General features: G+C 43.2%; 1 pseudogene; it reads left to right on the forward strand.

Annotated features, from left to right (window-relative positions):
* Nucleotides 1-14,194: 14,194 nt before the first annotated feature.
* Nucleotides 14,195-14,354, forward strand: LOC117695587 (small nucleolar RNA SNORA70; annotated as a pseudogene).
* Nucleotides 14,355-20,544: the final 6,190 nt, after the last annotated feature.

Genomic DNA, 20,544 nt, shown 5'->3' on the forward strand with positions numbered 1-20,544 from the left:
TATTTTGTCTGTGGGAGCCTGTGTCTGTGTATATGGGTGGTTTTGGTGGGAGCCAAGAGGAAGAGTATTGGTGTTACTCATGTGGCTGCAGGGGTAGCTGTGGTCACCTGTAGATACAGAGACATGAAATTAGCCACAAGGTTTGGAGGTGACTGCAAAAAGCAGCTTTTGACACTAGCAGGGAGACCCCTCAAGCCCCCAAATGGGGAAGGCCCCAGAAAAGAATTAATGTACTGTGAAAAATTTGTATCAGATTTGTTGTCCACAGACATTGCATTTCTACTCCAAACAGGAAACCCAGAAGCTTTAAAAACAAAGGTTAGATACATTTATTGCATGCAAATAAAAACTCTTGGCATAGCAAAATAAAACACAATATATTTATTTACTTCCCTTTACAGCAAAACTTTAAAAAAAAAGTGGTAATTGTTTTGGTGATTATTTTTATTCATCTAGCAGGGTCTCAGACAGACTGGGAACTCACAGGTCTTCCGTTGCAAACTCCTAACAGTAGGATTATGGGTATGTGCTAGCACATATGCCTACGGGTACCACAAAACTTCTAAGAACTATCGTTGAGAGCTTTTTCCATTTTCCCCCATTCCTCCAATACCCCATGCCTTTCTGAAATGGCTCCAATCTGTACTTTTTTTCCAGCAATGTTAAAAAATGCTGGTGCTGTTGTCGAAACAGTTAAACTTGTATGTCATGTCTTCTTACATGGCTTCCTGGCAGCATTTGACAGTTGGTTATCTCTGTTCCAAGCCATTTCTTCACTTGGTTCCCAGGATGCCACACTCTCCTACTGTACCTTATTTCATACTGGTTATTCTAGAGCTGTGCCCATCAAGTAGATTTGCCCAGTAAATGCCCATTGTATGAAACATGTGGAGGAAATCCAGAGACAGGTGGCTGCAATTTCAGTTTAGCTTCATGAATACTGACCGACTGGCCATCTGGTCTCTGCCCTGTGGACACAGAGTATAGAGCTCCCAGTCCAGCGGGGGTGAGAGGCACAAAGAAATCTCTGTGTAGAGTGCTCAGTGCACTAACACTGTTAAGTATTGTGGGCTGGGAAAGCCCAGGACAGGTGCTTAGCCTAGCTGGGAACTCTGGAAATCTTGAGTATATGGTACCTGGCCTGAGTTCCCAAAAGTGAGACAGAGTCCAACAGATTGTGAAGGGGAGGAAAAGACCAGTCCGAAGGAATAGCCTTGTTGTTTGGAAGCAAAAAACAGTCAGGAAGAAGTTCAACACACCTGTTTTTCAAGGATTATTATTTTTCGAGACAGGGTTTCTCTGTATAGCCCTGGCTGTCCTGGAGCTCACTCTGTAGACCAGGCTGGCCTCGAACTCACAGGTTAAAGGTGTGGACCACCATGCCTGGCAAGGAAATATAGCTTCTCTGTGATCCTCCTGCATCAGCCTCCTGGGTTTTGGGCTTACAGCATTAATTACCATGCCTGGCTTCAAGGAAGTATTTTGACTTTCTCAAATATTAGTGTTCAGATATCTATGGATTTCCATTGATTTTTTTTTTTTTGTTAAAAAAAGATGGGCTCTTGCTATGCAGCCCCAGGCTGGTCTTGATCTGTTCATCTTTCTGCCTCAGCCTCTTAGGTACTAACTAGGACTATATGCCTGGCTTTGATTTGATAATTTATAATTATTTGAAAAGTTTCCTTCTGTAAAATTGAAAAAAAGTAGACAAATTACTATCAATATATAACTTATGAAATGCATCACTGATAGGAACAGAAAATTTTAAGTAGTTTTATAACCATTGAAGAAACAGAAGTTTCCCTACAAAGAAACTCTGGGCCCAGATGGCTTTGCTATTTTAAAACCCAAAGAACAAATAACTCCACTTTTCCAAAAGTAGTTCCATGATGTAGAAAAGGAGCGCATGCTCAATTCATTTAAAGGGGCTGATATAGTCTTGATGTCTTTAAAACCCGAAGAGCTGACAATGAATACCAACAAAACCATCTCATGAATGGAGACAAAAATATTCTAAATCAAATGATTGCTAAGTCCAATATATATATTCATTCTAAGATAGCCAGGCAGTGGTGGCACATGCCTTTAATTCCAGCACTCAGGAGGCAGAGGCAGGGAGATCTCTGTGAGCTTGCGGCCAGCCTGGTGTACAGGCAAGTTCCTGGACAGCCAGGGCTACACATAGTAAACTTGCCTCAAAAAATAAAAGTCTAAGATGACCAAGTTGAGCCAGGCATGGTGATATATGCCTCTACCTTTCTGTAAGTTGAAGCAGGAGGACTGCAACTTTGAAACCAACCTCTGCTCCACAATGTTTTCAAGTCCAGTCTTGACTATCTAGCAAAACACTGTCTCAAAAAACTTGGGAAAAAAAAGAGAACAAATTGGACTGATCTCTAATATGTCATGTATTTTAATATTTGAAACAGTACAAGTATCTCATTAGCATATTAAAGGAGTAAAACTACAGGGACCAGAGAGATGGCTCAGCAGTTAAGAGCACTTGGTGCTCTTCCAGAGGACCTTGGTTCAAGCACTTACCTGGTGGCTTACAACTGTCTGTAACTCCAGTTCTAGGGAATCCAGCACTGTCTTTTGGCCTTTACCAGGTATGCAGATGGTGCACAGCCATGCATGCAGGCAAGACACCTATACACAATATAAGTTTTTAAAAAAGTTACGATTGTGTCAATATTTAGAGTTAGATAAAATTCAACATCTATTTCTGTGTTTTCAAATCTTAGCACAACAGTCAAATGAATGTTCTTGGCAGAAAGATTATCTAGAATGATTTTCAATGAAGTGCATACTTAGACTGAAATATTCACTAGCACTTGACACCGGAACAGCGACAAGGCTAAGAGTTGACAAAGAAAACATTTAGGGACCAGTGAGATGGCTCAATGGTTAAAGCTAACGAATCTTAATGACAGGAGTTTAATCCCTGGGGTCTATGTGCTAGAAAGAGAGACTTCCATATACATATGTAACACATGTTCCCATAAATAAACGTAATAAAATTCATAATGAAGAAAACATTAAAACATTGGAAACGAGGGACAAAATTATGATTTGTAGGTTATACCATCATGTATGCAGAAAAACCAGAATAATCTGTGGAAGAGTTTAGGATGGTTAGAAACATTTCAGAATACAAAAATCTCTATTTAAAAGTTGTGTTTATGTGTGTGGCTAGACATAGTGGCACGCGCCTTTAATCCCAGCACTTGGGAGGCAGAGGCAGGTGGATTTCTGAGTTTGATGCCAGCTTGGTCTACAGAGTGAGTTCCAGGACAGCCAGGGATACACAGAGAAACCCTTTCTCAACACACCCCTCCCTGTTTTTTTGTTTTTGTTTTTTTTTTTTTTTTTTTTTTTTTTTTTTTTTTGCTTGGGCTGGGAGGGTAGTTCGGTGGAACTGGTAGTTCCTGGAACTCACTCTGTAGACCAGGCTGGCCTCAAACTCAGAAATCTGCCTGCTTCTGACTTTCAAGTGCTGGGATTAAACATTTTGGGAGAAGACAATGAAAGTACCTCTAACGAATAAAGGACTTAATCCTAGCGTGTAAGCCAGGGCCCAAATAGGTTTACCAATGAATTGTGACATTCAGTAAATGGAATATTGAGCAGCAGGAAGGGATGATCTACAGCTGCATGATCTGGGTGAATCTCACAGCTGGGATGCTGAGCACAAGGAGCTGAATAAAAGATTTCATGTTATTTGAACAACTTAAGCAACGTTTATAGACAAGTAAAACGAATGCAGTATCCCATGATGGATAATGTAAGGAAAGCGAGGGGATGATCATAAAGCCACTAAGCATTTCCTTGGTGGGAAGGAGGGCTGTGGCTCGGAAGGTATCTATGAGATTTAGATGTCCATCATTCAATGCCGTTCATTTTGGGTGTGGCTTGTGGATGTACAGCTCGTTTTGTTTATTCACTTTCAAAATGTGCATTAGAGGCTCAGTGGTTAAGAATACTTGCTGCTCTTTCGGAGGGCCTGTGTTGAGTTCCAAGCAGCTACATCAAACAGCTCAAGGGGATCTGATGCGCTTATGTATATGAGCTGAGCCACATGCACTCTCGAGCACACACACACACACACACTCACATATACCTACACATAATTAAAAAGTAGTAAATCTTAAAATTGTACACTTGTTTTTTTTTTTTTTTTTTTTTTTTTTTTTTGGTTTTTCGAGACAGGGTTTCTCTGTTAGCCTTGGTTGTCCTGGAACTCACTCTGTAGACCAGGCTGGCTTCGAACTCACTTGTACTTTCTAGTCTCAGGCAGCAAGCCAAATCAAGTCAGGGTGTAGTAAGAAGAGGGTACAGTGTGGGCCTCCTTCACAAGGTTCCCAGGAATCCCCTTTCCTGGCCAAAGACATGAAGTATAAGTGACTTGCATCCTTCTGAAGCTCCCCTCTGTTCAGTCTGTTGCCTTCTTTCCTGGCTGGCCCTGGAGCATCCTCATCTCTGGCTAGGCAGAGGATGTTGTGAGGAATTATTTAGTCTGTATCCTAAAATGGTATTACAGTGGGGGGCTCCCATCTTCCAGGCCATGGGATATACCCATCTTGTCCTCAGATGAAGTTCATTTCCCTTGGGCCTCACCACTCCTTTCATAAAAGCCTGGTTGTATGACTATAAGCAAATGATGGGTTCTCTCAGAGCCTCCGTTCTTTTTTTCATAAAGGGGATGTGGTACCCACTGGGCAGGGTGGCTGCACACTTGGGGGTACACTTATAACGTAACATTACCCAGACCCACATTTATTTAGTGTAGTATTTGATGTCGCATAGCACGTCTGGCAAGGGCAAGGCTAGAATGGTAAGGTCCCAGACTGAATCTTCCCAGCCATCGCACAATGGGTCAGTTACTTAGTTCTTTCTGCCTCCCTCAGCTCATCTGTCGTGAGGCTAGTGACTTTCCTCCTCACAAGGCTTTGTGAAGTTAAAAAGAGACAACCTGCAAGCCGCTGACTTACTTTTCTATTTCTGTGATAAAAACACCATGCCCAAAGCAACTTTGAGAAGGAAGGCTTTACTTGGGGATTACAGTTACAGAGGGATAAGAATCTATCATGGTGGAGCAGTAAGAGAGCAACAGCACGCATGCTCACTGGGGCAGCAGACTGAGAGCTCATATCTCAAACCACAAGCAGGAAGCACAGAGAGCTCACACCAAATGGCACAAGTCTTTTGAAACCTCAAAGCCCACCCCCAATGACATACTTGCTCCAGAAAGGCCACATCTTTTAATCCTCCCCAAACAGCCACCAACTGGAGACCAAGTATAAAAATGCCAGAGATTTATGGGGGTGGGGGCACATCTTATCCAAACCACCACAGCCATTGATGGTGGCATCTGTCACAGACCAAGCTTGAGTTCAAGCTTGCCATTGTTATTCCTCACGAGAGATTACAGCTGATGGGCCCACAACGTTGGCCCCAGACCAGTGCATGGATTGTTCCGATGTGAGTGATATGTAGGGCGGAGACCTTCAGAGACATTTCTGGCCTGCTCTCTCATGAGACACTGGGTTCCTCAAACCCTGTCTAGGGGAACAGCACCTTCTCAGTATCTCTGTCACTGAGGCTGATTAGAGGACAGGAGCATCACATGGTAGGCCGGGTGTTTCTGACATAGATGGCCTGGAGGCAGGGAGAGAAGCAGGGCAGGATGGGAAATTGACTCATGTTCCTGCCTAAATTAGTTTTCTGTTGCTGTTGTAGATTTATAACAAACTTAGAGGCCCACATCAACAACAAATCGTTACTTAGATTTCGGGAGCAGCATGATGTTAAATTTCTGAGGCAGAAGAGAGACTAGGGACCGACCTCAACAAGACCAGACTGTTTCTTTCAAACACGGAAGAGCAGACACAGAAGGAAAAGGGTGTCTGCTGAAGGGGAAGGGGATACTTGGGGTTTCTAGGAGAGGTTTGGAGAATGGAAAATGGAATCTAACTTCTGGAGCCGCATGCAAGCCTGCTGTTCATCCCTCATGGGGCTGTTTGTCCAGACAAGGCCATTTATCTTTAGAAATTGCCTTGTCCTGGCTACCAGGGTGGGGGCGATAATGGCTGACTGAGTTAGACAATAGCAGTGAGTAGGGAGGGGCTGGAGTTTCAACATAGGGCCTTGATCAGGGTCTGGCAGAGTTTGGTCAAAACTTGCTATATATATATATATATATATATATTTTTTTTTTTTTTTTTTTTTTTTTTTTTTGAGACAGGGTTTCTTTGTATAGCCTTGGTTGTCCCAGAACTACCTCTATAGCTCAGGCTGGCCTTGAACTCATAGAGGTCCGCCTGCCTCTGCTTTTCCAGTGCTGTGATTGAAGACATGTGTCACCACTGCCTATCAGTCAAGGCTAATTCTAATAGAGGTCCCACAGGTTTGTAGTCTGTTCCTTCTGGGGGACCTATGGCAGTGGTTCGCTACTTGGGGATCGAATGATTCTCTGTAGTCGTTAGCTCATGTTTCCTTCTTCTGTGGCCTGAGCCAGTCATGGCCAGTCAAGCACAACCCTCTGGTGCCGGGGTGGAAAACATGGCACAGCCAGTTGAGGGGAAGTGATTCTAGTCGTAATAATCCTGTGAGCGTCCTCCCACCCTTCCTCTGTCCCAGCAGTGGCTGAGTACTCCCCATGAGCCATACTTTATATCAAACACAGGAATGCAGTCTACTCCGCAGGCTAGCTAACAGACGAAGAAACCGAGGCCCCGGGGCTCTGTGTTCTCATCAGCTCTGTGCAGGGTCCACTGCTGGCCTTTCCTGATGCTCCCTTCCCTTCTCTTCCTTGCCGGCATCTGAATCTCATAGTGGCCCCTGTTCTCTCCAGCCTCAGATTTCACCCAAGCTGCCATTTGCTGCTAGCCTTCAAACCTTCTGCTTTGCATTCTGGGTGTCTGTGGTCCAGGGTGAGAAAGGAAAGGACAGGCCACTTTCACTTATCAGGAGGGTCAGGGAAGCCTGTGGCCCCACGGTGGTTGTGCACCCTTAGTGACGTTGTAGCGCCATCAGACATGGTTGAGCCATCAACAGGCCATGTTAGGTGATGTCCACCTTTGCGGGGAGGGGCACATCTTATTTCCAAAACAGGGAGGGCTTCAGAGACCACAGAGGAAGGTCAGTCTTTTTTCGTTTTACGTTTTTCATTTGAAAATTTTATTTTAAAGTTCGGGTTTTATTGTGTGCGTATGTGTCCATGGCCACGTTTAGAAGCCCTGTGAAACTATAGGAAGTAACTGTATTTTGAAAAGATTAAAACCTCAGTTTAAAAAGTGGGGCAAGCTGGATGGATGTTGGAATCAGGAAGAAAGGCCTTATTACCATAAAACAGGCTTCTTGTGATGAGTTAACGAGCACCCTCAGATTCTTGTCTAGACAAAGGTCAGAGCTCATCTGTCTTCTTTGGCCTTTCTAATTACCCTGCAAAGAAAAGACCAGAACAAAAACCATCTTTGAAACTCGGGGGCCTAAAAGCTCTGCTCCTCTGTTGCTTTCTCATCCAAAGCAGCCAGATGGGGGAGTAGGACCTAGCTCCCAGCAAAGCTCCCCAATTTACACACTTGTTTGGTTCAAGGACCACCATCAGACAGTTGAGAACATGGACAGTATAGCTAGAGCGTCTCTGCTGCCTTTGTCCCCACTTCTCTGATCCCAGCTTACCTTGTTCATGTCTCCACACTGTAGAAGCCCCTCTCCCACAGCTCAAGAATGAAGAACCATTGTGCATGTTCATCACAGAGGCTTGAGCCTCTGCAAGGACAAACATCACATCCGAATAATGATGACACACAGCTCAATTGAGCCTTCTCTCTAAGCAGTTCCTAGTTCAACCATGGCTCAAGCTTAAGACGAGTAACCAGATACACCTTCATGGAGGAGTAAGGGGCTCTACGAGCCCCTCCCCACCCTATGACAAGATGTTGAACTCCCAAGTTCTGGGACTGTGTACCACCATGACATCTGTTTTTGAACTTTAGCTCTCAAATGGTTCCCGAGAATAAGATTACCAAAGCCGAAGGCAGCTCTGCGAAGACATGTGTGACCTTTCTGTTATGTCTGAACTGATGCAGATGAGGGTGGATGTATGAAAAAATCTCCTTAGAGAAACACATAGAGCTGTGTTTCTCAAGTGTGGGCAATTTTTGTCCCTACAAGACAGTTGGCACTTTCTGGGGAGACACTTTTTGGGTGTCAGAACTGGGGTGGCTCAGGGATGCTGTCAACTATTTTATAATGCACAAAAGCAGCCCCCGATTACAATGGAGTTATCCAATGCAGATTGCATTGGCATTTCCAAACAGGAACAGGGTGAGAGCAGAGGTAACAGCAGGATGAGAGTAATTAAGTGAACTCAAATTAAAGTCTTAATTAATTCAAAAAGGAATATTGCTGCAAAGCTAGTGTTGCTTCAAAAGCATAGGATCAGATGGCTAACTGGAGAAAGACCCCAGAGAGATATGAACTGCGACTGTAAGTTCTGAAGTCTCCAGTGGACAGGACAATGGCCACCCTCCCAGGTCCTTGAGAGCACTTCGTCAGTTCAGGCATAACAGAAAGGTCACACATGTCTTCGCAGAGCTGCCTTCAGCTTTGGTAATCTTATTCTTGGGAACCATTTGAGGGCTAAAGTTTAAAAACAGATGGCATGGTGGTACACAGTCCCAGAACTTGGGAGGACATCTTGTTATAGGGTGGGTGGGTGGGGTTCATGGAGCCCCTTACTCCTCCATGAGGGTGTATATGCAGTTCCTGGTTGGTGGGGAGGGAGAGAGATTTTCTTGAGTGGTATAGCCAGTTATTAAGGTGTCCGTGCTCCTGTAAATAACCTCTCACCCTTGTTCTGTAAGAGGCCTTAGTTAAACTCGTTGCGCCACACAAGAAAGTTATCAAAGTAGAAGTGAGGCTAGTTAAGGAGGAGGAAGGTACCTAGTAGGTGTGAGACAAGAAAGGGGTAAGGGAGATATGATTGAGATACATCATGTGCATGTATGAAAATGTACTAATGAAACCCGCTATCACAGATAATTAGTATGGCAATTAGATAGGCTGTCAGAGAAAAGAGGGGCCACAGGATGTAGGAGGGATGGGGGTGGGGTAGTATGTCTTCTGGGATAAACATGGACCCCTTGCTCCAAGAATCACGCCTATGGGAGCTATGGTTGCTCCGTGGCTTGCTCTTGTTTCCCTAGTATCTTACATCCTTCTGAGCTGCACCTGCCATGGCAAGTCTGCCCACAGTCCCGACCTCCCCAGAGCAACGGGAGGCAGGCGGACAGAATTCATTTGCTCCTCAAATCAGGGTTAGAACAGTTTCTCTTTTCTTTTTGCCTGGGAATTTTCTACCATGAAGCAATCCAGTTTGTACCAAAATAAAGATGGTGTCTGTGTGTGTTGTATGTGTGTGTGTGTGTGTGTGTGTGTGTGTGTGTGCATGCGAGTGCACATGCACACATGCTTCTATGTGCTATGTTACATGTGTAGAGGCCAGAAGACAAATTGTGGAGGTCAAATGACACCTTGTGGGAATCAGTCCTGTCCTCGTGGGTCCTAGGGGATTGAACGCAGTCAGGTTTGAGCAGTAAGTATTTTTACCCAATGAACCACCTCACTGGCTCTTTCTTTTTGCAACAATATTCTGCATTCACTCAACTAGTTGGGTCTACAAAAGAGGAATGTTCTTGAGATCCCTGTCTATGCATTGATGGTCAATATCTTAGACTACAAACAGGGCCAGGAACAGGGCCTGCTCTTGTCTGATATCAAAGCATGTAGCTGGGGGCGAGGCTCTGCCCTGATGTCTAGGATTGTTCTTTGGGGTTGGAAAATCCAGGGCAAGTCCACCTTAGTCTTAAATATGCACTCCTGGTTGGGGTTGTAGAACTGTGTTTGTGAGCAAAGGCCCGGGTGTTTCTTGGAGCAGCCTTGGCCTGCCTCCTTATGTCCGGTCATGAGAACTCTGAGGTTATGTCAGTGAGCTGACTGCTGCATTGTGTACTCTGACTCATACACCACCACTAAAGGCATGAGTTGTCATTACAAGAGAAACTAGGCTGACATTTGTGCAATGTATCCATGTAGTCGCTTGTGTGGTCTCAATGATTCTCAGGACTTGACCTAATTGATTACTGCATTGTTTCTCTTTCTACAGGATAGCTAGGGATTGTTTGATTTACTTTTCTGCTGTCTTAATTTAGAAAAGGTGAACATTCTTTGTGCGTGCGTGTGTGTGTGTGTGTGTGTGTGTGTGTGTTGTATTGGGGATCTATCCCAGGGCCTAAAACATGCTAGGCAAAATACTCTAACAATGAATTACATCCGTAGCCCCTAGTGTTCTTGCCCATAATCCATCCAAACCTAGGAGAAATACAGGACTTTTCATGCACTAAAACAGCTTGTAATAGCAAAAGTCTGAAAACAGCCTGATCATAAATCAATAGGAAGTACATAAGTAGATTGCATTATCCCAACATCAGGGGCTACACAGACCCAGAAAAAAAATCTAGATGCAAAAGGCGTAAGAGTCTTGACAAATAGCTTGGAGACAAATGAATGACTCAGAAGCAAACAACGTCACCGCCTAGGCAGGCAAACCTCTGCCGAAAAACAGTTTTAGAGAAAACAAGGATTTTGATGGACTTGGTTGGAAGAATTAAAAATTAAATCCATATTGAGGGTGGCCAGAAGAAGTGAGGGGGGAAGCTTGAGATGAATATGATCAAGATACATTGTTGACCGGTATGAAATTATTAAAGAATAAACAAGATGATGTTTTTAAATGAAAAGAGAGAGCGAGTAGACAAATCTAATTAAAATCCTGTTGGATTCACTTTGAATTTTATGAAGCTCAACACCTGCATGGATTTATGTAACCAACAGTACATCCCGAAGCCCAAAAATCTCCATGGTGATTTCCACTTTGTATCCACACCTTCTTCTTGGCCCAACATCTCTGCAGCCCTTTGCCACTCTGCTTTTGTCTTTTCAAGAAAGGCAAGCCAATGAAATCATACAGTCACCTACTTTTTGAGATTGTTTCACTAACTTTCTTTCTCCATTGAGTTTCATCCAAATTGTTGAGCTTATCGATATTTTATTCTTTTTTGTTCTACTGTGCACATGTAGTACAGTTTGTTTATCTAGTTTCCCACTGAAGAGCATCTGGGTTGTTTCCAGCTCAGGGCAGTTATTATTAATAGAGCTGCTATCAAAATTTGTGCATGAGGTTTATGGGAACATAAGTTCTCATTTCTCTAGCAGAACTATTCTAGATGTTCAATTGTTCTGATGCCACTTGTAAACACGTTGCTTTTTCTGCAGAAGTGCAGGCAAACGATTTCTTCTAGAAGTGTGTTTATCCCAGTGCCAATGCCACATCACCCTGTTAACTGTGTGCTAGTGGCGCACACCTTTAATCCCAGCACTTGGGAGGCAGAGGCAGGTGGATTTCTGAGTTCGAGGCCATCCTGGTCTACAGAGTGAGTTCCAGGACAGCCAGGGCTATACAGAGAAACCCTGTCTCGAAAAAAATCTTTAAAAAACGTATTCGTGTGTGTGTGTGTGTGTGTGTGTGTGTGTGTGAATGAGTGTGCATCTGTGTGAATAAATGCTACCTGTATGAAGATATCCTAGGAGGCAAAAAAGAGTGCTGGATCTGTTAGAACTGTAGTTAGCGATGCTTGGGTGCCACCTGATATAAGTGCTGGGATCCAAACTCAGGTTCTCTGCAAGAGCAGCAATTGCTCTTAACCATTAAGCTGTCTCTCCAGCCCATTTTGAATTCTAACTGTCCCTCCAAACTCTTGAAAGTTTGGCCTAGAACTAGTGTGTGTGAGCACAAGTCCGAGAGCTGTACGCCAGAGGAGCATCGGAGGGTAACTTCCCCATCACTTTCTACCTCACGCTTCAAGACAGGATTTCTCAGTAAAGCAGGAGCTTGCTGTCTTGACTGCGCTGGTTGGCCAGAGAACTTCTGGGATTCATTTGTCCCTGTTCCTCCAGTGCTTGGATTTACAGGCTCAGACAGCAAGTGCTCCTACTGAGCCGTCTCGGAAACCTCATACTCTGTTTTATTTGTGTGTGTGTGTGTGTGGGGGGGGGGAAGATGCAGCTCTCTCTCTCTCTCTCTCTCTCTCTCTCTCTCTCTCTCTCTCTCTCTCTGTGTGTGTGTGTGTGTGTGTGTGTGTGTGTGTGTGTGTAGGTTTATAGAGGCCAGAGGTCAACTCTAGGTGTTTTACCCCAAGAGCTATACAGCTTGTTTTTTGTTTGTTTGTTTTAAGACAGGATCTCCCTTACTGGCTCCTGAGGATAAGCAATTAGACCAGCTGGCTGGCTAGTGACCCCCAGGAATCCTCCTATTCCCACATCCTCAGCAGTGGGATTACAAGCTCATATTACCACCATTGCTAGCTTTTTATGTGCGTTCTGGGGCTCACCGTCAACCTCAAGCTGTGTGGCAAACTGTTTTACCAACTGAGCTATCTCCCCCCAATCTCTATTTTAAAACCATTTACTAAATTTATCAAAATGAAAAGAACTTAAATGATACAGAACTGAAAAGTATTAAAAGCATGATATCATGCTGTTTGAAGGCTGAGGCAGGGGAATCATGAACTGAAGATTAGTCTGGGCTACATAGGGTTTTTTTTTTTTTTTTTTTTTGGCTACCCTGAGTGAAGATGACTCTCTCCCAAGGCAAAATACCTTCACAGAAATCTGTAGTTGACAAATGAATACAAATGGCCCAACTTTATGGACGGTTTCAGTTAAACACATATTTACTCCTTTGTATTTTATACAGACAACCCACACATGCACTATGTCAGTTCTGACAAAAAAAACAAGATAAAAAACCCAAACCCCAAAACCCAACCAACCAAACAATTATCACCCAGAGATGTTAAAATAGTCTCAAGTTGAAAAATATATTGTGGAATATGTTTCAATAATAGTGTTCAACCTCCCATGGTTGGTTTTTGTGACAGGGTTTTTCTTTTTTGCCCAGGCTGACTTACAACTTAATGGGCTTGGGTGATTCTTCTGCCTTAGTGTCCTAAATAGTTGGAATTGCAAGTGATCACTACCACATGCAGAAAGTTTCTAGTTTAATTTCATGATTCTATCATATTCAAAGTGTAACGGGGCTCCAGACCTTAGTAGGCCCTGAAACCTTAACACAACTGATGCCATGATGGAAGTGCCATAGACAGAACCACCTGCCAAAAATAAAACAAAGACCGAATCCATCAAAGCCCACAGTTCTGGGAAAGTCTCTAAATGTATTAACCTTGCTTTTTGGCTTCTGTAGTTCTGCTTCTGGCTAACTGTTCTTGTTAACTGAAGTATGCCAACCCAGAACGTGGTTTGTGTGCTTTAAAGCTCACCCTGAGAAGACTTGGGACTACATTGGGATCCCAAACAACCAGTGTAGTCACCAGTCCACTAATAAAGGCTTTCTATTGCCTTAAATCCATGGCCAAGCAGTCTTCTTCGGTGACTACCCCATAACATAAGCATGGTTGGTTTATTGGGAGGGTCTCAATATGTAGCTTAGCTGGCCTGGAACTCAGAGATCTGCCTCTCTCTCTCTCTCTCTCTGCCAAATGCTTGGATTAAAGGTGTGTGTCATCACGATGGGCTTGATTGTATTTTTTTCTTAGTTTTAGTTTTTAAAAAATAATATTGGCATCATGAAACAATGGATTATTAATAATGAAGACATTTTACATACACAGTATCTTACTGAGGTTAAAAAATTAATGATGATTGTTTGCAGCAATGCTTTATGTTTTCAACATTTCAAGGCAACAAGCTAGCTGCACACAATTAAATGGCCTTGGACTCCTGGTCTTCCTGCTTCCACTTTCCCAATGCTGGGAATCCAGGCCTGAGCCTTACACCATTACATCCAGCTGGTTGATCTACCTACCTTTGTCTCCTCGGTGTTGAGAATTAAAGACATGTGCCGCCACATCTGGCCTAAGTATTTATGGAAATCTAAAATTGCCTTTAAAAAATTAGTGGTGGTTATTTTTTGTTGCGTCTCATAATAAATTTTGACTTGTGTTTTCCTATGTAGTATGAACTGCACATTTGTGGCGGACGGCATGAAGAGCTACCTTATTCTTTCCATGTACGGTGGTACATGTTTTGATCCATAGCCTTCAGTAAATTGAGGCAGTGAGTTGAAGGCTACTGTGGGTTCCAGAAGGAGACTATCTCAAAAGAAAAGCAACCCCATGGAAGCTTGGTGTGCAGTGGTTACAAAGAACAGCTTCCTTGGTAGTATGTGCAGTCTGTTAACTCAGGTCTCCTAAGGGACCTTAGACACAATTTCCTGGCAACAATTGATTCCTGTTTCTAGTGTCCGTGCTAACCGCAGTTTAGGCTCCAGACAGGTGTGGGTGGTTTCCTTCAGGAAGCCCCAGGGCACAGTGGCCAGGGTTCACTCTGGCCAGGTCATTATGACCATCTGCACCAAGCTGAAGAATAAGTAACAGGTGATAGAGGCCCTTTGTAGAGCCAAGTTCAAGATCCGCCAGATGGTCGTCAGATGGTCCACACCTCAAGGAAGTAATGCTTCGTCCAGTTTAATGCAGATGAATCTGAAGGCATAGAAGTGGAGAAGCAACTCATTTTTGATGGCTAGAAGTCACTTATGTCCCCAGTCATGCTACTCTGGACAAGTGGTGGGTCCTGTATTCCTGAGGGTTTCCACTGCGATCTCCTATGCCTCATTAAATTACATTCAGTAACAAATCCCACATACAGTCTGAAAAGAAAAGGAAAGTGCAGTAGTGCTTGAAGTATGTCACCAGATAACTACACAGCCGACAAACACAGCAAAGGCAAGAAGCAGCTCCCAGCACACCGTCACCTCAGAGATGCAGAAGTTGCTCTTTTGGGATATTTTTCTTTTCATTCAATGTGAAAGAAGTTAATGTTTTTTTGTTTTTTTGTTTTTTTTTTTTTATCAGCAGTTTTGTTATGTGGCTTTTTTAAAAAGAAAAAAAAAAAATGGGCCGGGCAGTGGTGGCGCACGCCTTTAATCACAGCACTTGAGAGGCAGGCGGATTTCTGAGTTCGAGGCCAGCCTGGTCTACAAAGTGAGTTCTAGGACAGCCAGGGCTACACAGAGAAACCCTGTCTCGACCCCCCCCCCCCCAAAAAAAAATAAAATAAAAAAATGTTTTTGATTTCTTTTGCAGTTCACAGTTCTCAGAAGAGACCTAATTTTGGAAATTGTGTGGTCCAGGGACATTTTCAATAACCAAATGCCTGTCTACTAAAGTAGACGAAGCTTACTACTTCAAAGTGGCTGCACACATTGGCATCTTTATCTTTAGCGATGCTCCCAGCAGATCCTGCAACCAAAGTCACATGGTTTCCCTGTCCTTACAGTCCTCTTAATTATTGTTTTAAAATTGGAGTAATTCCACCATTTATAATTTCTGGTTTTGGTGATATGTCTGTCTGATTATCACCTTAAAAAAAAGACAACACTGCTTGAAGCAATCTTGAATGCTTGGACAATTACATATTCTTCAAACTTACTTTTTCAGGGGCAGTACTATGAACTGTGAAAGAAACCAAAACCATTTTTTTTCCTTTTTTTAAAAACCCACATAATGAAACTGCTGATAGAAACCCCAATGATTTATTTCACATTGAAGGAAAAGAATATGCAAAAGAAGCAATGCCAGGGAGAGAACCCGGGGCCTCAGACACCTAGGCAAGTGCTCATCCACTTGAGCTACAGCCACAGCATATGGTTGCTTTAAGTGATGACTTTACTAGTAGCAACAGCCTTGGAATGTTTGGGAATCATCTGTTAGTCCTGTGACAAAATGCCAAAGAAGAATAATTTTCAAGGAGCGATTTATTTTGGCTTATGTTTCGATAAGTCCACTGTTTCTGGGCCCTTGGTTGAGTGTCAGAATAGTATGGTTAAAGGCTTGGTAGGGGAAAGTTGCTCACCCCAGGGTGGCCAGGAAGCAGACAGAGGGATATGTGGATGGATGGGACTAGGTATATTCTTGAAGGGTCCCGTGACTTATTTACTCTTCTAAGTAGGCCCAGCCTCCTAGTTTCCACCGGCTTTCAGTAATAGCATGCAATTAGGAGTTTTATCAGTGGACTAATTCATGGGTTAGATCAGATCCTTCAAGACCCAATTACATTCTTGAAGTGTAGAGATGGAGCTTTCAACAGATGAGCTTTTGGGGAGGGACACATCATATTCAAGCCGTAACAGTAGCCAAATTGCTAGATTGTTGATTTTCTTCTGGTAAAGCATTTGTGAACACAGGAAGAAATATACCGCTATCCCAAGATCTAGTCTCATCAAAGAAGTGACAAGGTAGTTTGTGTGTGTGTGTGTGTGTGTGTGTGTGTGTGTGTAATCTATATCTATATCTATCTATCTATCTATCTATCTATATATATATATATAAACCAAAACACCTAAAAAAAAAAAAAAAACCAAACCAAAACAAACTTCCCCAAACCTCATGCTGTTGTTTCATAGTCCTGGGAAATGTCCTGCCATATTTTGATGATGCTCTTTCTGTCTATGAAGAACCAGGGTCACTGGAGTTTAGTAGATATGTTGGATTCTGATGGTTCAGAAGAGCAGCCTTCAGAAGACAGTTCATTGAGGCATCCTGCATAGTTTCGGGGATTGACTTAACTGGATGGCAAATCAGTGAAAGAACCTCAGACTCACAGATACACGGACATTGGAAAGATGCATTGGGTGGTCTGGGCTCTCAGATAAAGAAGCTACAGCATCCGGGAACTCAGCAAGCAGTTGGACTGGAAGGTGGGGTTATTCACACAGATAAACAAGGAGGCAGGGTTATTATATATGACTGAATAAGGAGGCAGGTTTAGCTAATCTTAGTGGGAACAGTCTTTGTAGGGGAGCAGTGTTCAGGCTGTAAACATCAGGGGGAGAAATCTACAGAGAACATTTTTTTAACATACTTTTAACGCCCACACTTGCATCCAAAGAAAGCTCTGCCCTCTCTTTGAGCCCCATCCAGGCAGGGAAGGCTTTGCCATCCTTATGGGTTTGAGACATCAGGGTTCTTGACATGGCAGAGTCCACCCATGTCAGCGACACACATCCACTCAGGACTTCACACACGCAGGGCTTCTTCATTTCCCCACAGGTTCCCCCCCATCACCTTTTTCTCTTTGCCACATCACAGCCCCTATTTCTAGAGGATCAGTTTTCTTTCTCTTTCTGTGTGCATATGTGTATGCATGTTCCTGTGGGTACGTGTGTATGTTTATGGATAGCAGATGTCAACCTCCAGTGTTGTTTATCCAGTAGTCATCTAGTTTATACTTTTGAGACAGAATCTAATCGTCTTGGAGCTCACCAGTGAAGTGAGGTTGGCTGGTGGGCCTGGAGAGCCATCTATCTTCATCTATCTTCTCAGGTGCTGGGATTATAATTATGTGCCATTGAGGCGGCCTTTTGACTTTACATGGGTTCTGGGGGTTGAACTATCCATCTCTTCAGTTTCTGTGGCCCCTCCCTCCTACTTCTGTAATGAGGATTTGGAAAGAGATGATGAGCTTCAGGAGATAGGTTACTTTAACTAGTCTGGTTGGACTTTTCTCAGCTTGTCCAGCTGCTCTAATAATGGAAGTGGCAACTGTGGGATTTATTTGCTAATTTGTAAACTTTGTGATTCCTTTCCCAGGAAGATCAATGGAATGATTCTTAGCTTTGTAAAAGGTCCATTAAAAATTGTTAGTTCTCTCTCTCTCTCTCTCTCTCTCTCTCTCTCTCTCTCTCTCTCTCCCTCTCTCTCTCTGTGTGTGTGTGTGTTTGTGCATGCGCATGCATGCATACGCACATACATATGTGTGCCTCCACATGTGATTTGGTTACTTTTTATCAACTTGACACAAACTAGAGTCACCCGCCTGGGAAGAGGGACTGTCAATTTAAGAATTGCTTTCATCAGATTGGCCATCTGGCACATCTGTAGGGCATTTTTTTTTTGATTGATTGGTGTAGGAGGCCCAAGCCAACCGTGGGTGGTGCTATCCCTTCACTGGTGGTCCTGGTTTGTGTAAAAAGCAAGCTGACCAAGCCTTGGAAAACAGGCCAGTAAGCAGTGTACCTCATGGTCTCTGCTTTAGTTTGTGCTCCAGGCTCCTCCTGTCTCGACTTCCCTCAGTAATGAACTATAATGTGTAAACCAAATAAACCCTCTTCTCCCCAAGTTGCCTTTAGTTATACATTAAATTTTTTCTTTTCTTTATTCTATTATTATTATTGTGTATATATGTATGATATGTGTATGTACATGTGCTCTTGACACTGGATGTGTGTGGAGGTTACAGGACAACTAACTAAAACAATTCTTTTACCCACTGACAAAGTCCCCTAGAGAAGGCATTTGACAAAGTTCAATGAGCCTACATGATAAAAGCTCTGAAGAAGGTAGAAACGGAGGGAGCATACCTCAACATAACGAAGGTGGTGTATGACAAGCCTGTAGCTGACATTACACTTGGTGGAGATAAAGGAAAGAATTTACAATCTGGAATGAGGCAGGGAGACAAGTTTCTCCACTCATACTCAATATGGTACCTAAATCTTAGCCAAATCAATAAGGAAAGAAAAAGAAATAAAAGGGCCATAAATAAGAAAAGTCAAAAATCTCTATTTGCAGACAACCTGATCCTTCACGTTTTTCTTTCTTCTTTTCTTTTTTGGTTCTCTCTCGCGCTCTGTCTTCTCTCTCTCTCTCTCTCTCTCTCTCTCTCTCTCTCTCTCTCTCTCCTTTCCTTTCTTTCTTTTCCCCCCTTTCCTTCTCCCTCTTGTTCCAGCCTCACTCACTCTGGCCCAGCTCCACTTGCTCCATTTCTTTCTTTCTTCTTATTTATTTATTTATTTGTTTATTTATTTTTGCAATGGGGTTTCTGGGGTTTCTCTGTGTGATAGCCCTGGCTATCCTGGACTTGCTTTGTTGATCAGGCTAGCCTCGAACTCACAGAATCTGCTTTCCTATGCCTCCCAGATCCTTCAAACTTTTAAGCTGAGGATTTCATTAGAAAAAAATATGAGAGGAGTAACTATGCCCGGAGTGACAACAAACAAAACAACGAAAAACAAACCCCGAAGATGGCCAAAGCCAGCTGAGGAGTTGGACTTGTTTCTTCCAAACAGCAAGGTAGCAGTAGGTTAGCAGCAACATTCTCTGGCAGTCACATTTCGGGAACATAAGTCTCAGGCAGGACTGCACTCCCCAACTCCCACACAGGTAGGGAGAAGACAGACTGATGACGTAACCAGTACAAAGGCAATGGTAACCGTAGGAACACACACACACACACACACACACACACACACACACACACACAGAGAGAGACAGAGACAGAGACAGAGACAAAGAGATAGAGACAGAGACAGAGAGAGACAAAGACAGAGAATAGGGAGGACTTGAACAAAGTCCAACCTTTTGGTGCCGATCCCTTCAAACACATTAACAAATCGTTCCAGGAAAGGTTACTGAAAAGGGATTGTGTCTAATACTGTTTCCAAGAGTCCCTAAGACATCTTCCCGAAATGTTCCATCTTATCTCAGACCACCGTGGCAGAGTCCAAAGGCCACACTCTTGAAGAAGAAAAGACAACAAGAAAAAAAAAAAAGGATCTGTTGTTCTTTAACCAGAAACGAAGAAGCAGAAGGACCACGGGGCCTCCCCGTGTGGATGGCACTTCATAGCCACATGAGAGCCATTGCATCATGCAATAGAATAGAGTGGTGGATCCAGAAGGGAACCCATACAGAAATGGGCATGGACACACACTGAGGGAAAGAGAGTCTCTTTAGCATATAGGGTTAAAGAAACCGGATTTCTGCTTGTAGAAGAGTTCAGTAAGTCCCTGAACAAAGATCAATTCAAAGTGGACCAAGGACTTAATATAAGAGCTGAAACTTTGAAGCCCTTAGCAGTGGTTCTCAACCTTTCTAATGCTGTGACCCTTTAATACAGTCTCTCATGTGGCGATCCCCAACCATAAAGTTATTTTTGTTGCTACTTCATAACTGTAATTTTGCTACTATTTTGAATTTTAATGTAAATATCTTATATGCAGGATATATAATATGCAATCCCCAAAGGGGTTGTGACCCACAGGCTGAGAACCTCTGCCCTAGAGGAAAAACATTTCAATATATTGGCATGGGCAGGATTTTCTGAACAGAACTCCAACAGCATAGGAAATAATCTCAAAAACTGGCATATAGGATTACATGCAGTTAGGAAGCCTCTGCAAAACACAGGCAACCCCTGTCAGCATGAAGAGATGGCCTGTGGAATGGAAAAGAAGAGTCTTTGCGACCTATACACTACGCAGGGGTTAAAATCTAGGAATAAAGAATTGTAAAACTCTCACAAATCATTAATCAACAAACGAGCTAATGAATGGAGTAGGCAATTGTCTAAAGAAAAAATATGAACAGCCAATAAATATTATTCACAATAGGCAAGAAATGG

The sequence above is a fragment of the Arvicanthis niloticus genome, chromosome X (assembly GCF_011762505.2).
Source record: "Arvicanthis niloticus isolate mArvNil1 chromosome X, mArvNil1.pat.X, whole genome shotgun sequence".
In the NCBI taxonomy this organism is placed as follows: domain Eukaryota; kingdom Metazoa; phylum Chordata; class Mammalia; order Rodentia; family Muridae; genus Arvicanthis; species Arvicanthis niloticus.